Genomic DNA, 13,904 nt, shown 5'->3' with positions numbered 1-13,904 from the left:
ATTGAAATAATGGTTTTAGACCCCACATATGTTAACACTAAATCCGTTGGAGAAAGTTGGGATCTAACCATGTGCGTCCGTCCATCTGTTTGCCTGCCAACCGGTTTAACACTTGAACTTCCGAAGGGGATACAAGCTTAGTCCGAACCAAAGTTCGTACATCGTAATATTTCTTCCAAATTTATTTCAAGTACGGACACGGACTATATCGGCCCACACACCTTGTGGTCCTGATATATATTTTTATACCCTCAGCATTTATGCTAACGAGTGTATATACACTTTCATACTGGCAAAATGTGCCTCATCGAAATAATGCTTTTAGACCCCAAGTATGTTTGGACGGAATCCGTTTCGGACAATTTAGAGTCGATTTAGCAATGTCCGTCCGTCTGTCGGGCTGCCTGGAGCGCACGATAACTCTCGAACGGATCAACCGATTATGTCCAAATAATATATTGTCCAAACTTAGTTTAAGTTCAAAGATGGGTTATATCGGTCCACTCCTTCCGGTACCTCCCCCACAAAAGTTCGGAAAATGTTGGGAAAATTTGTGTGCACGATAACTCTTGAAGGGAGTAAGCGATTTGTTGCATACTTTGCACGTCGTGAAATTTCCACCAGACATAAATGAGATTTCAACATGGACCCTATCGGTCCACTCCTTCGGGTACCTCCTCCACATAATTTCAGAGAAGTTCAGTTTAAGACCTGCTCTCGAATCGCTTTGATTTTTGTTTTAACAACTGTATTCGCTGTTCCCATTACGACAGTACAAGTTTCATGAGGGTCAAGTCCATACTTCCTGAGAAAAGAGTCCGAAAGCTGTAAAAAACTCTATGGCACCATGGGTAGTGGTTGAGCGCTCAATAACTTTCGAACGGATCGGCCGATTCATATCCAAAATTTGGCGTTCATACAATTTTGTCCAATGTTAGTATAAGTTCGAAGATAGGCCATATCGGTCCACTCCTTGAGGTACCTCCCCCACAAAAGTTCGAAAATGTTCGGAAAATTTGTGTGCACGATAACTCTTGAAAGGGAGTAACCGATTTGGTCCATACTTTGCAAATCGTGAAATGTCTACCGGACTTAGATGAATTTCCAATATGGACTCAATCGTTCCACTCCTTCGGCTACCTCCCACACAAAATTTCGGATAAGTTCACTTTAATGCCTGCCTTCGAATCACTTTGATTTTTGTCGAAGCAACTTGCATTCGCTGCCTCAATTACGACGGGGCAAGTCCATACTTCTTGAGAAAACAGCCTGAAATATGTAAAAACACCCTATGGCACCATGTGTAGTGGCTGTAGAGCACGATAATTCTCGAACTGATAAACCGATTTGGTCCAAAATTGGGGCTTCGTCATATTTTGTCTAAACTTAGTTTCAGGTCGAAGATGGGCAATACCGGTCCACAACTTCCGGTACTTCCCTCCATATTTAAAAAATGTCACTGAAATGTTATGCACGATAACGGGGCAACCAATTTTGTCCAAACTTGGGATATCCTAATATTTTCTCCAAATTTAGTTTAACTTCTAAAATGGCCCATATCGGTCCTCTCCTTAGGTTACCTCCCCCACAAAAGTTCAACATTTGTGCCTAAGTGCAGTTTAGGGTCTGTTCAAAGATCGTTTTGAAATGCATACCGATACTGTTCGTTGTGGTCCTGTTTACATCGATATTATGTTTTCCGTATACAAGTCCATGCTTCCTGGTTCCTGGCATACTGGTCCAACAGGTGTACGATAACCCAGTCATTTCAGATATTAGTGGGCGCGATATCTACCGAAAACATGTGACTCTCAAAATAAGATTCACTTCCGTAATGCACTATGTCGGTCCATTCCCTCCTCCGCAGAACTTTTGAACTTTAATCCTAATCCACATTTTTGTCGGCAACAAGTGCCACAAAATTCTGAAATACCCTAAATTCATTCGATCTGTCCGTAGATGAAAGTTCCAATTTACATAGGCTGAGGTTATATCTCTGTCGGCAAAGCCGATTGATACTTTTATACTTGTTCATAGGAATGTTGATACTTTCCAGGTATAATGATCCAAAAGCTCTAAAAATCCTGGTCAAAAGACAAAAACGCGTGTTTGCACCTACAAACATGTGTTATTAGTCCGCAACCCGACTATGGGAGCGGTAATATATACCGGAATGCCTTCTCCCAGCTCCTTTGGTCCGTAGCGAGATAAGAAAATAAAAGAGATATAACATCAGAAGATACAAGAGATAGAGAGATAACATGCCTATATCGGTCTTAGGTTAGCTTTGGTCTTAGTCTTCAGGACTACCGCATTAGAAGTTAAGTTGCTGGCACCCCGTAGTCGCCACAACAGCAACAAACGGAGCATCAGGAAGGACCGTAAAGGAAACGGATGAGGACTTGCATTCTTTATACAACAGTCTGTACAGTACATACCTATCTCGCTTGACCTTGACTCTAGTGACCCATACATGGAGTGTTTGCGGGTAGTAGTAAAGTGTGGCACTGTCGAGGTTGTGGTTCTTAATGTGTTCATACCGTTGTTCCTTGCGTTATATGCCCCATATTAGTCCGCTTAGTGAGGACACCAGGCGTTTGGTGCTATGGCATCAACCCTCATCATGAGCTTTGGCATTCCGTCGTAGGCAATTACTAAAGGGGTACCGCGCTGTACGACAAATTTTTGCACATTTTGCTACAGGTATAAGAGGATATTGCCACAGATCGTCAGACCTCACTATTTTCGCACTCGGTCTGATAAATGACGTATCCTGGCAATCCGTAATTTCCCTTGGCTCAGACCTCCTTATCATCTTCTCCATTAACAGACCAATTGACTTCATAACCTGTGACCGCCGTACTTTTCTGAATCATGGAATAGCTGATTGCCTAGTTTAGAGAATTTACCAATCACCTTTTTAGAGAGCTGGAAATGGCAAATCCTTGGATAGCTGAAAGAATTTATCAGGACAATCATGCTGGTCGAATACCCGAAATTAGACCAATTTTCCCAGCAGAGGCGACGGGTTGGGCAAATGAGCATGATGAGGTTCGTCGTACGAACCCTGAAGACCTATAGGCCTGGGTACATAAGCAGCCTCGCCTGCTTGCCTGCTTCATTTTTGACAAAATAAAAATAAAGGAATAGAGAAGAAAAGAGTAACCTAGTTCGAAATTGGCACGCCCTTCTTTGTTCTTTTATTATGTGAGAAATGAATCAGACAAGCAAGTGAGGCTGCTTCTATAGTCAGGCTTTATGAGTTAGATAACTTACTCTTAAGCGGAAAATGTAGCTATACCACCTGAAGCAATGCAACATTGATACAGGGTTAGGTAAATTGTGGGTAACGGTTAAATCACTCTTGAAGCCGCGAAATAAGAAGGATGGAACCGGAGTTACCTTCAACGGCGTGACAGTGACAGATCTGAAGAGTTGCGCGTGTTATTTCAACCGGCATTTTATATAGCACCCCGTTAGTAATGGTGGGAAAAGGAGTGTGCTACACCGTTTAAGATTGCTTCCTGCCGAGAAAGAAGTACGAACGAACGAAGAACTATGTTGCAGATGCAGATTCAAAGCGTGGGCCCATGGCGAATCTCAATGGTAATGCTTAAACAACTTGACGAACCCGGAGTTGAGTATTTGTCCTCAATTTATCGTTACATACATATAAATAGGTTCCCACAAGCATACTGGAAGGACAAGGGAGACCTCTCTCATATCAATGAGTGCACCCCGTTTCATATTAGCTCAATGATATGTGACCTAGTTTTTATAGCAGAGTGCGCAAGCCGCGTCCTGCACACCACTTGTAGAGAAGATTATATTCAAGATATGTCGCCAACATAACACAACGATATTCTGCCAACGTTCAAAAGAAAAAAAACGTGGCTCCCAATGTAACAATAGTAATCTATATTGTACCAGAAATCTGGAAAATTGGCAGAATCGTCCCGCTACTGAAGCCAGGCAATGATGCCAGCGGGCGAATCGTACAACCTGAGGAACTTTTCCCCCGTGCGACTATAGGAATAAGGTTCTCAAGTCACTGACCGGCAAAACTTGGACTGCTGACAAAGAAAACTTTTAACTCTTATAAAACATTAGCCCGACCTGTAGTAAGCTATGTGGCGCCAGTATGGTAAGCAAATGGCAGCGCCACGTAGTGGAAGAATATGAAAACCTGCAAGAATATTAACCTGAGGTCTGTAACAGCGTGCTTTCTCATGACACAAGTGGCCCATCTTAATGAAGATTTTACGGGTGCATCAGCAAAACAAAATGTTGTCGATGCATTACTTTCTTGGATGTTATTGCCATAAGCATTCCTGCCAGAATATAGTGGACGTCAGGAGAGATATTTATGACATTGAGAGAAAAAGGTCCAAAGGTATAAAAGATAACCTATATATCAAGGATCCCATCAGGCAGGCTTGAATAGCATTCACACTGATGCAGTTGCACGGACAGTTCAAAGTTATAGTGTGAATACTGTACTCGGACACCACTTCCAAACATGACAGCAGAAGAAAGACTGCCAGGCCAAAGCAAACTCGACTGATTTTAGCCAAAATAACATGCGCTTCATAAAACCCCCGCTTACATATCTCCCAATTCTTTATGCGCGCAACCAGTCCAGGTCGCAGAATTTTTAAATCTGGACACAAAAGAACCTGAGCCCGATAACTGAAAAATATATACGAATAAACATATTTGCGTTGTTACAATAACAACAACTGGTGACCTTCTACGTTCGGAAGAAATATTACGTTGTGCAAAGATTCGTTTACCTTCTATAGAGTACACGTAAGTTATCGTGCTTATCGTGCTCATTAGTCGTTTTAATTGACACTGACAGGCTTATTTAGAGCTCTTGGTTCATTATTGCAGGATGTATCGTATTGCGGATGTTACCGTGGTGCAATGGTATGCACACCCGCCTTGCACGCGAAGTTCGTGGGATTGATTCCCCGGCCAGGCAACATCAAAAATTTCAACGGTTGCAAAATACCCCTCAGTAATGTTGGCGACATTTCCTGAGTATTTCGGCCATGTAAAAGTTTTCTACAAGTAGTGTCTTAAGGCACGTTGTTCGGACTCGGCGATAAACAGTAGGTCCCATATCATTGAGCTAATATGAATGGGGGGTGCACTCATTAATATGACTGCAGGTCCAGTTTAGGACCTGCTCTCGAATCGCTTTGATTCTTTTTGCAAACTCTTGTATTCGCTTCCCCCACTACGACGCTACAATTTTTTCATACTTCCTGAGAAAATTGCCCGAAAGCACTACGGCACCGTGTGTAGTGCCTGGAGTGGACAATAACTCCCGAAAGGATTAGCAAATTCTGTAAAAAATTTGGCCTTCTCCTTAGGGTACCTCTCCCTCAAAAGTTCAACATTCTGTTCAAAGATCTTTTGCTTCTCCTTGTGGTCCCGTTTACAGCGTTATGTTTTTTAAGGTGACCAACTGAAATGACTGATGGCTGAAAAGTGACTGAAAACTCCCTAATACATAATTATTGAGGAAAAGAATTGTGATTACGTAGCAGGTATTGGATGCGATATTGTCAATAGATGAAAGTTTCAATTCACACAGACTGAGGGGTATCTCTGTCTGCAACGCCGACTGATACTTTTTTCTTGTTGTAGGGTCAAGTCGATACTTCGTGAGATAATGGACCAAAATAAGCCTGTCATACATGAACCACATGGATTATCCAAAATGAGTCTCGAAGAGACCTTAAACTTCAGTTAATATAAAATGTTTTGTGGGGGATGTGGACCTTTAAATTCCTTCTCTGAAGTTGGAAGAAATATTACGGTGTTCTAAATTTGGGCCAAATCGGTTACTTTTTAGAGAGTTATGAAGCTACTCGTAAGCATACATTTATGTTGCTGCCGTAGAATCGCTTAGACTTTTAGTGCCAATATATTAGGAAGTTTGGACTTACTCAAATAAAGTATATCGTTGCAACAACTATGCACCCAACATTCTTCTATAAGAACGGTAGATACTAGAGTTGAGGGGTTATGTAAGTAAGCTTAGATAGTGCTGGGCAGAAATTATTGAGTTTTTCATAGCCCATTGCGGCTGCTTGGTATAAAATCAGTGCGGACCAAGAAGAGATCAGACCAAAATATTGACAACTTATGACAGTGTGGTAGTGAGTTTACATGCACACAAGCTTCAAAACTGAAACAAATCAAAACATTTGTTCCCTACGCCCTTTCATTGGGATCGGGCCATATGAGTGTAAATTGCCGACAAATTTTATAACCTTTACAATACTACCGATCAAGCATCACATACATCATTCCAAAGGACTTACTTACTACTTACTTAGATGGCTTTTTATTAAACAGAACGTCTTGTTCCATAAGCCGAACTAAGAATAGATTTCCAAACGCACCCATCTTTTGCTTTACTTCTCCAATTTTGGATGCCATGTTTTGTGATATCATCTTCAACTTGGTCTTTCCATCGGAGTTTTGGCCATCCCTTGGGGCGTATACCGTCGAGTGGCTGGTATTCAAATGCCTTTTTGGCGGGGGCATTTTTATCCATCCTGCTGACAGGGCCAAGCCAACGCAATCGTTGTAGTTCGATTCGTTTTACTATATCGATGTCGGTCGGTTGGTATATCTCGTGGTTCATACGACGTCTGTATTCACCTTCAACGCATATTGGTCCATAAATCTTTCGAAGAATTTTTCTCTCAATCACACCAAGTTCTGCCTCATCTGCGTTCGCAAGTACCCTTGCTTCAGATCCATACATAAGAACGGGTAGTATCAGTGTTCGGTAAAGTGTAAGTTTTGTTTGACGAGAGGTGGTTTTGCTTTTAAACTGTTTATTTAGACCAAAGTAGCATCTGTTGGCCAATATTATTCTCCTCTTTATTTCAAGGCTTATATTGTTGGTTTTATTTATGGCGGTGCCGAGGTAGATAAAGTCATTTACCATCTCAAATTTATAATTATCAACATCCACAGTTGGTCCGAGTCTACTGGACGACTTGCGTGTTGATAGCGTAAACTTCGTCTTATCGCCGTTTTTGCAAATGTGGCCGTTACGGCTCGCGCTGATCTACCTATTATGTCTATGTCATCTGCGTATGCAAGCAACATTACATTTTTATTGTATATTGTGCTGTTTTTGTCTCTGGCCGTATATATATTCGCATCTCGTATGACCTTTTCCAGTAGGATATTAAATAGGTCACACGATAGACTGTCACCTTGTCTGAAACCTCGTTTTGTGTTGAAAGGCTCGGAGTGGTTCTTTCCTATTTTAACCGCTGATCTTGTGTCCGCCAATGTCATCCTGCATAGTCGAATTAGTTTTGCAGGGATGCCAAACTCAGACATGGCTTGAAACACCTTTGCTCTAATTGGGCTGTCGAACGCGGCCTTATAGTCGACGAATAGGTGGTATGTGTCGATCTGTATTTCGTGGGTCTTCTCCAATATTTGGCGCAGTGTGAAGATGCGGTCAATTGTCGACTTGCCAGGTCTAAAACCGCATTGGTATGATCCGATTATTTCATTGACCATGGGTTTTAACCGTTCACACAGTATGCTCGACAACACTTTATATGCGATGGGAAGGAGACTTATAACTCGGTAATTTGCACAAACCGTTTTGTCTCCTTTCTTATGTATGGGACATAGTAGGCTGAGGTTCCAATCGTTGGGTATGCTTTCTTCCTGCCAAATTTCGCAAATTAGCTGATGCATACTCCTTACCAGCATTTCGCCACCGATCTTGAACAATTCGCGGGAAGTCCATCAGCTCCTGCTACCTTATTGTTTTTTAGCCGATTAATGGCTGTTGTAACCTCGCTTTGGGTAGGTGGTAGACATTCAACATTGTCATTTACGATTGGTTCTGGGGTATCTTCATCGCCATCCATATTCGATACCAAAAGCTTCATAAAGTGATCCTTCCAGATCCTCAGTACGCTATCTGTATCAGTTACCAGATTCCCTTGGTCATCTTTGCAGGAGAATGTGCCTGCACCATATCCTTCAGTCTGGTGTTTTACACTCTGGTAAAATTTTCGCACTTCATTCTGACTCCTGAACATCTCGAGTTTCTCACGCTCACGTTTTCCCTCTCCTTCTTTTTTCTCCTGAAAATACGCTTTTCCTCTCTCGTCTTCTCCCGATAAGTTTCTTTCGTTCTTCGTGTTGCTACTGAATGCAGTGTTGCTCTATATGCCGCGTTCTTTTCTTCTGTAGCTTTACGACACTCCTGATCGTACCATACATCTTTAGGTGGTGGTTTTTGGTACCCAAGTATGGTTTTTACTGCCGTAAAGGCAGTCTGAAGAGAGTGGGCTATTCTTTGCCAACGTGCTTCTACAATATCGGGAAAAGGAGTGCTGTTTTCCAGCATGCGAGTCAGTTGAGCGGAGTAGGCTTGTGTTGTCTGTTGTGTCTGCAGCTTCTCGACATCCAGCTTCCGTCCTGTTTTAAATCGCACTTTTGCCGCAACATTAAGATGAGTGCGTACCTTGGCTGCTACAAGGAAATGGTTCGAATCGATGTTCGCAGCTCGAATCGATCGGACATCTAACACACTGGACGAGTGTCTTCCATCTATCACAACATGATCAATCTGATTTTTTTTCCCATCCGGGGATATTCACGTAGCCTTGTGTATGTCGAGGGAATCTGGTGCTGTTCACTACCATGTTCTTTGCCGCTGCAAAATCAATCAGCCTCATTCCGTTGTCGGATGTTACCTCATGAAGGCTGAATTTGCCGACCGTGGGACCGAATATATTTTCCCTTCCAATTTTATCAATAAAATCTCCTAGAACAATCTTAATGTCATGACCAGTGCAGCGGTCATATACTCTCTCTAGGCGCTCGTAGAATATATCCTTGGTCTGTTCGTCTTTCTCTTCGGTCGGAGCATGGGCGCAGATGAGACTCATGTTAAAAAACTTTGCTTTTATATGGATTGTGGCAATTCTCTCATCAACCGGAGTAAAACTGGATACAAGATTTTTAAGCCTCCGGTTTACCATGAATCCAACACCTAGCTCATGTTTCGTTTCATGGCAGCCATAATACATTGCGTAATCGTTTGTGATCTTTACGTCTGCCCGATTCCATCGCACTTCCTGTAAGGCGATAATATCAGCATTGTACTTGTCAAGTACATCCGCCAATGCATAAACTGCACCTACTCTGTAAAGAGTCCTGACATTCCAGGTGCAGATTCGCAGATCATGGTCCTTAATACGTTTGCGGGGATCGTCAACTTTAGAGGGGTTTGTTTTTCTTCTTTTTCTTTCTTTTTTCATAGTAAGCTGTTTAGACGGGGTGAGTTACTAGCCCAACGCCCAACCCAAGTTTTTATCGTTCTTATGGGTGAACGCGCGGCACATGTTAGCTCACTACCTTTAACGGGCGTTAAAGGCAGCTCCCCAGGTGACACCACGGGGAGGTCAGTGTCCACTTGAGATGAATGAGGGACCAAGATAAGTCCTGGGCGTTGCCATGTTAAAGCCGGTCAAGACCGTTCCTTGGTATCATTCATCCCCTACGTCACCCATTCCAAAGGACACCAAATTTATAATTATTCCAATAAATAAGAATATAAACAATATAAACAATATATTATAAACCCTTTTTAATTACCTAATTTCCATACATTTGATTCCATTCCCATATTTTTTTCTGTTCAATATTAATTTTCAAATAAAACGTTCAATTAAAAACTTTAATTGTTGGCATTACCTTTTTCACACTTATTATCATTTACCTTACAAAACAAACACATACGCACACTTCCACCTTCCGCCTAATCGCAAATTTAATATTAATTTTTTTTTTCGTTTTGTTCAAATATTATGTCACAACAACTCAAACCGATTGACTTTTTCCGCTGTCAAAGGTTAATTTATTATCGCCTAACATCCAACCATCCATCCGTCGTCCATTGGCAACACAACAACAAACCCAGCAAAAGTGTTCAATGTGCTGACATCTGAGTTTTCTAATCGCCAAGATTACAAATTTCATGTAATCAGTCATTAACCTTTTGGCAACAACAACACTGCCTTTTGGCCTGGCAGTGGAAAATTTTCCGTACGCACAACACAATTCAATTTTCTTGGTAGTCGACAACAAAATGGGATTTATTTTGTAAAAGTGGAGAAAAACAGACTCCACCAGCAGCAGCAGCCAACATCTATGACCGTTGTGTTGGTTTTCTTCTTCTTCTTTACTGTTCCACTAATTCATCTATGACAACCAGAGGGGTTAAACGTTCGTTACCTTAACCTCTTTCTCTGTGGATGGCTAGAATAAATAATCTATTACATTGTGTTTGTTACTTTGGAACTGCAGGAGGTTATAGTTGTTGCTTGTTCTTGCTTTCTTCATTAATCACAATTAAATACAATTTGTTATTGCTGTTGTTGTTGTTATTGTGACACCCCCCAAGCCAGGTGTTTTGCCGAGTGTTGACTACTGATTAAAATGTTTCTTGGTTGACTCATTTAATTTAAAACTGTCAAATTATTCATTTCCTCTGCAATTCTTGAGGGAGGGAGGGAGGGAGAGAGAGAGAGAGAGCGAGCGAATCTCTTAACTCATCTTCCGTTAGTTTGTGTACTTTGTGTGTTAATAACAATAATAACAATTGTAATTAAACTGCTCAGTTATATTTTTTGTAGATGTCAGCAGGTTATCGACGGCAAAGCTATTCATTTCTAGAAATTAAGTCCTGACGAGAGTGCCAACAGGAGTCGCGACATTTTATTTGTTGAGCAATGACCAATTTTGCTTACACAAAAGGAAATTTGAATTAATTTTTAAAATCAACTTTTGTTTCGTGTTTTATGGCACCCCCAATCATGCTGGCCGAATGACTTGCGGGTTGATTGTTTTCTGGAAAATTTAATGTAGAGCTTCTCCCGCCCGTTTCCATTACATGCCTCACACAAATTAAGAGACAATGTTTTGTTTATCTAAAGACTCTGTGAAATTATAATTAATTGAAATGAGGAAATGATTTATGTTTAGTTTAGATGGAAATTTATGGCCTTTCTAGAAAAGTTGTGAAAAAATAATTTATGCTATAAAGATGTTAATCGTGCTAGTGGACAGATCAATCTGCAGTGACAAACATTATTTAGAGACTAAATATGAGACTCCTATGATATTCAAATAAAACAAGTAAAAAAAAATATCAGTCGAGATATATACCATCAGCCTGTGTGGATTCAAAAACTTTTTTCAAACAAAAAAAAAAAAAAAAAAATCTTATGTATTTAGGGTTGAACCGACAAAAGTATGGATAGGATTAAAGCTCAAAAAATTGCGGGGATATCGATAGACAGAGCTTTATTATCACACTAGCCAACGAAAAACATAATATCGCTGTAAACAGGGCCACTAGGAAAACCTTTGCGGCCTGGATTTTCTGATTATTGGGATAGAACTGAGCAAAAAAGTTCACTAGACCATATGTCTACGGTGAAAATCGAGCCCCTGGATTTTTACTTGAAATTTTTTTCAAGGATATTTTGGCCAAACCATATCTCAGAAACTTGACCTATCCTGAAAATTTCCTTTTGGTTTCTTAGTACATTCACCAAGGCCTTTCATCTCCAAAAGGAAATTTCCACCCACTGACTTTGAGTCATTTTTTGTAGTACAGTGTAATTTATCGATATTTTCCTAAAAATGTACACTTTCTCGGGGCCATAACTGCCTGAAGGAGCGTTCCAATGTTTTTGCGATGTACTAGAGAGTTCTTAATTATTGTCTTGTCTTTGTGTTGGATCGAAGATCTCAGTGGTTTGGCTGTTACATACATGCCAAAATATCCAAAAAACCTTGAAAAGAAACTTCAAGTCAAAATCCGGGGCTCGATTTTCACCGTAGACATATGGTATAGTGGACTTTTTTGCTCAGTTCTATCCCAATAATCAGAAATATTCAGGCGCCCGTGGTAGTGTTCAAATCGCCCCACCCTAGTGTAAAGTATGGACCAAATCGGTCACTCCCATCAAGAGTTATCGTGCACACAATTTTTCCGAATATTTTTGAACTTTTGTTGGGGAGGTACCTGAAGGAGTAGACCGATATGGCTTATCTTCGAACTTAAACTAAGTTTGGGCAAAATATTACGAAGACAACATTTTGGACCGAATCGGCAGATCCGTTCGATTTTCACCGTAGACATATGGTATAGTGGACTTTTTTGCTCAGTTCTATCCCAATAATCAGAAATATTCAGGCGCCCGTGCTAGTGTTCAAATCGCCCCACCCTAGTGTAAAGTATGGACCAAATCGGTCACTCCCATCAAGAGTTATCGTGCACACAATTTTTCCGAATATTTTTGAACTTTTGTTGGGGAGGTACCTGAAGGAGTGGACCGATATGGCTTATCTTCGAATTTAAAATATGTTTGGGCAAAATATTACGAAGACAACATTTTGGACCGAATCGGCAGATCCGTTCGAGAGTTATCTTGGGCTCCAACCGCTACCCACGGTGTTATAGGGGCTTTTCAGGCTATTTTCTCAGGAAGTATGGAAACTTACACCGTCGTATGAGGGGCAGTAAATACAAGTTGCTACAACAAAAATCAAAGCGATTCGAGAGCAGATCCTAAACTGAACTTTTCCGATATTTTGTGTGGGAGATACCCGAAAGAGTGGACCGATTGAGTCCATATTGAAGCATCATCTAAGTCTGGTAGAAGTTTCACGATGTGCAAAGCATGAACCAAATCGGTAAATTCCTTCAAGAGACAGACGGTCGGACATGGCTAAATCAACTCCAAATTGTCTGAAACACATTTCGTCCAAACATACTTGGGGTCTACAACCATTATTTCGATGAGGCACATTTTGCCCGTATGTAGTGTATATATACCCTCGTTAGCATAAATGCTGAGGGTATAATGAAAATAAGTAAAAATGCAAATGCTATGAAAAATCATAAACAATTGGGATCACTCCTTTCAAAAGTCATCAGACTCTTTAGTTGGTCACCGATGACTATCGACAAGAAAAGTTCAGGCATTGCTTAAAGGTCATTTATCGTATCATGTTGAAAATATAAAAGCGGATGTTGACAGTATCATTTTCTTTTCAAGGGGGAGCCAATACTTCTCGAGATATGAGCCCGAAATGTTTCAATATGTATTCACCTCTCATAAAAAGTGTAGTCTAGGGTTGTAATTCAAGACGTCTTTGTTGTCTGTATTTTATTTATTTTTATTTAATTTTATTTTATTTTTTCTATTTTTATTCTATTTTATTTTAATTTATTTTACTTTATTTTTATTTTATGTTATTTATTTTATTTATTTCTATTTTATTTTATTTTTGTTCTATTTTATTTTATTTTTATTTTATTTTACTTTATTTTATTTTATTTCATTTTATTTTATTTTATTTTATTTTATTTTATTTTATTTTATTTTATTTTATTTTATTTTTATTTTATTTTATTTTACTTTATTTTATTTTATTTTATTTTAATTAATTTTATTTTATTTTATTTCTAATTTATTTTATTTTATTTTATTTCATTTTATTTTATTTTATTTTATTTTATTTTATTTTATTTTATTTTATTTTATTTTATTTTATTTTATTTTATTTTATTTTATTTTATTTTATTTTATTTTATTTTATTTTATTTTATTTTATTTTATTTTATTTTATTTTATTTTATTTTATTTTATTTTAATTTTATTTTATTTTAGTTTATTTTTATTTTATTTTTAGTTTATTTTACTTTATTTTAATTTTATTTTATTTTAGTTTATTTTTATTTTATTTTATTTATTTTTATTTTATTTATTTTTATTTTATTTATTTTTATTTTATTTTATTTTATTTTATTTTATTTTATTTTATTTTAT

General features: G+C 39.0%; 1 protein-coding gene across 3 annotated transcripts in view; it reads left to right on the top strand.

Moving 5' to 3' along the window:
* The window catches only part of Corin (corin serine peptidase), a 300,751-nt gene that overhangs the window by 41,438 nt on the left and 245,409 nt on the right, over positions 1-13,904 (top strand). The window lies entirely within an intron of this gene.

The sequence above is a fragment of the Musca autumnalis genome, unplaced genomic scaffold, assembly GCF_047663935.1.
Source record: "Musca autumnalis isolate F117 unplaced genomic scaffold, ASM4766393v1 scaffold_5, whole genome shotgun sequence".
NCBI classification, from domain to species: domain Eukaryota; kingdom Metazoa; phylum Arthropoda; class Insecta; order Diptera; family Muscidae; genus Musca; species Musca autumnalis.
The sequence above is the reverse complement of the archived record's forward strand: the minus strand, read 5'-3'. Positions and strand labels throughout refer to the sequence as shown.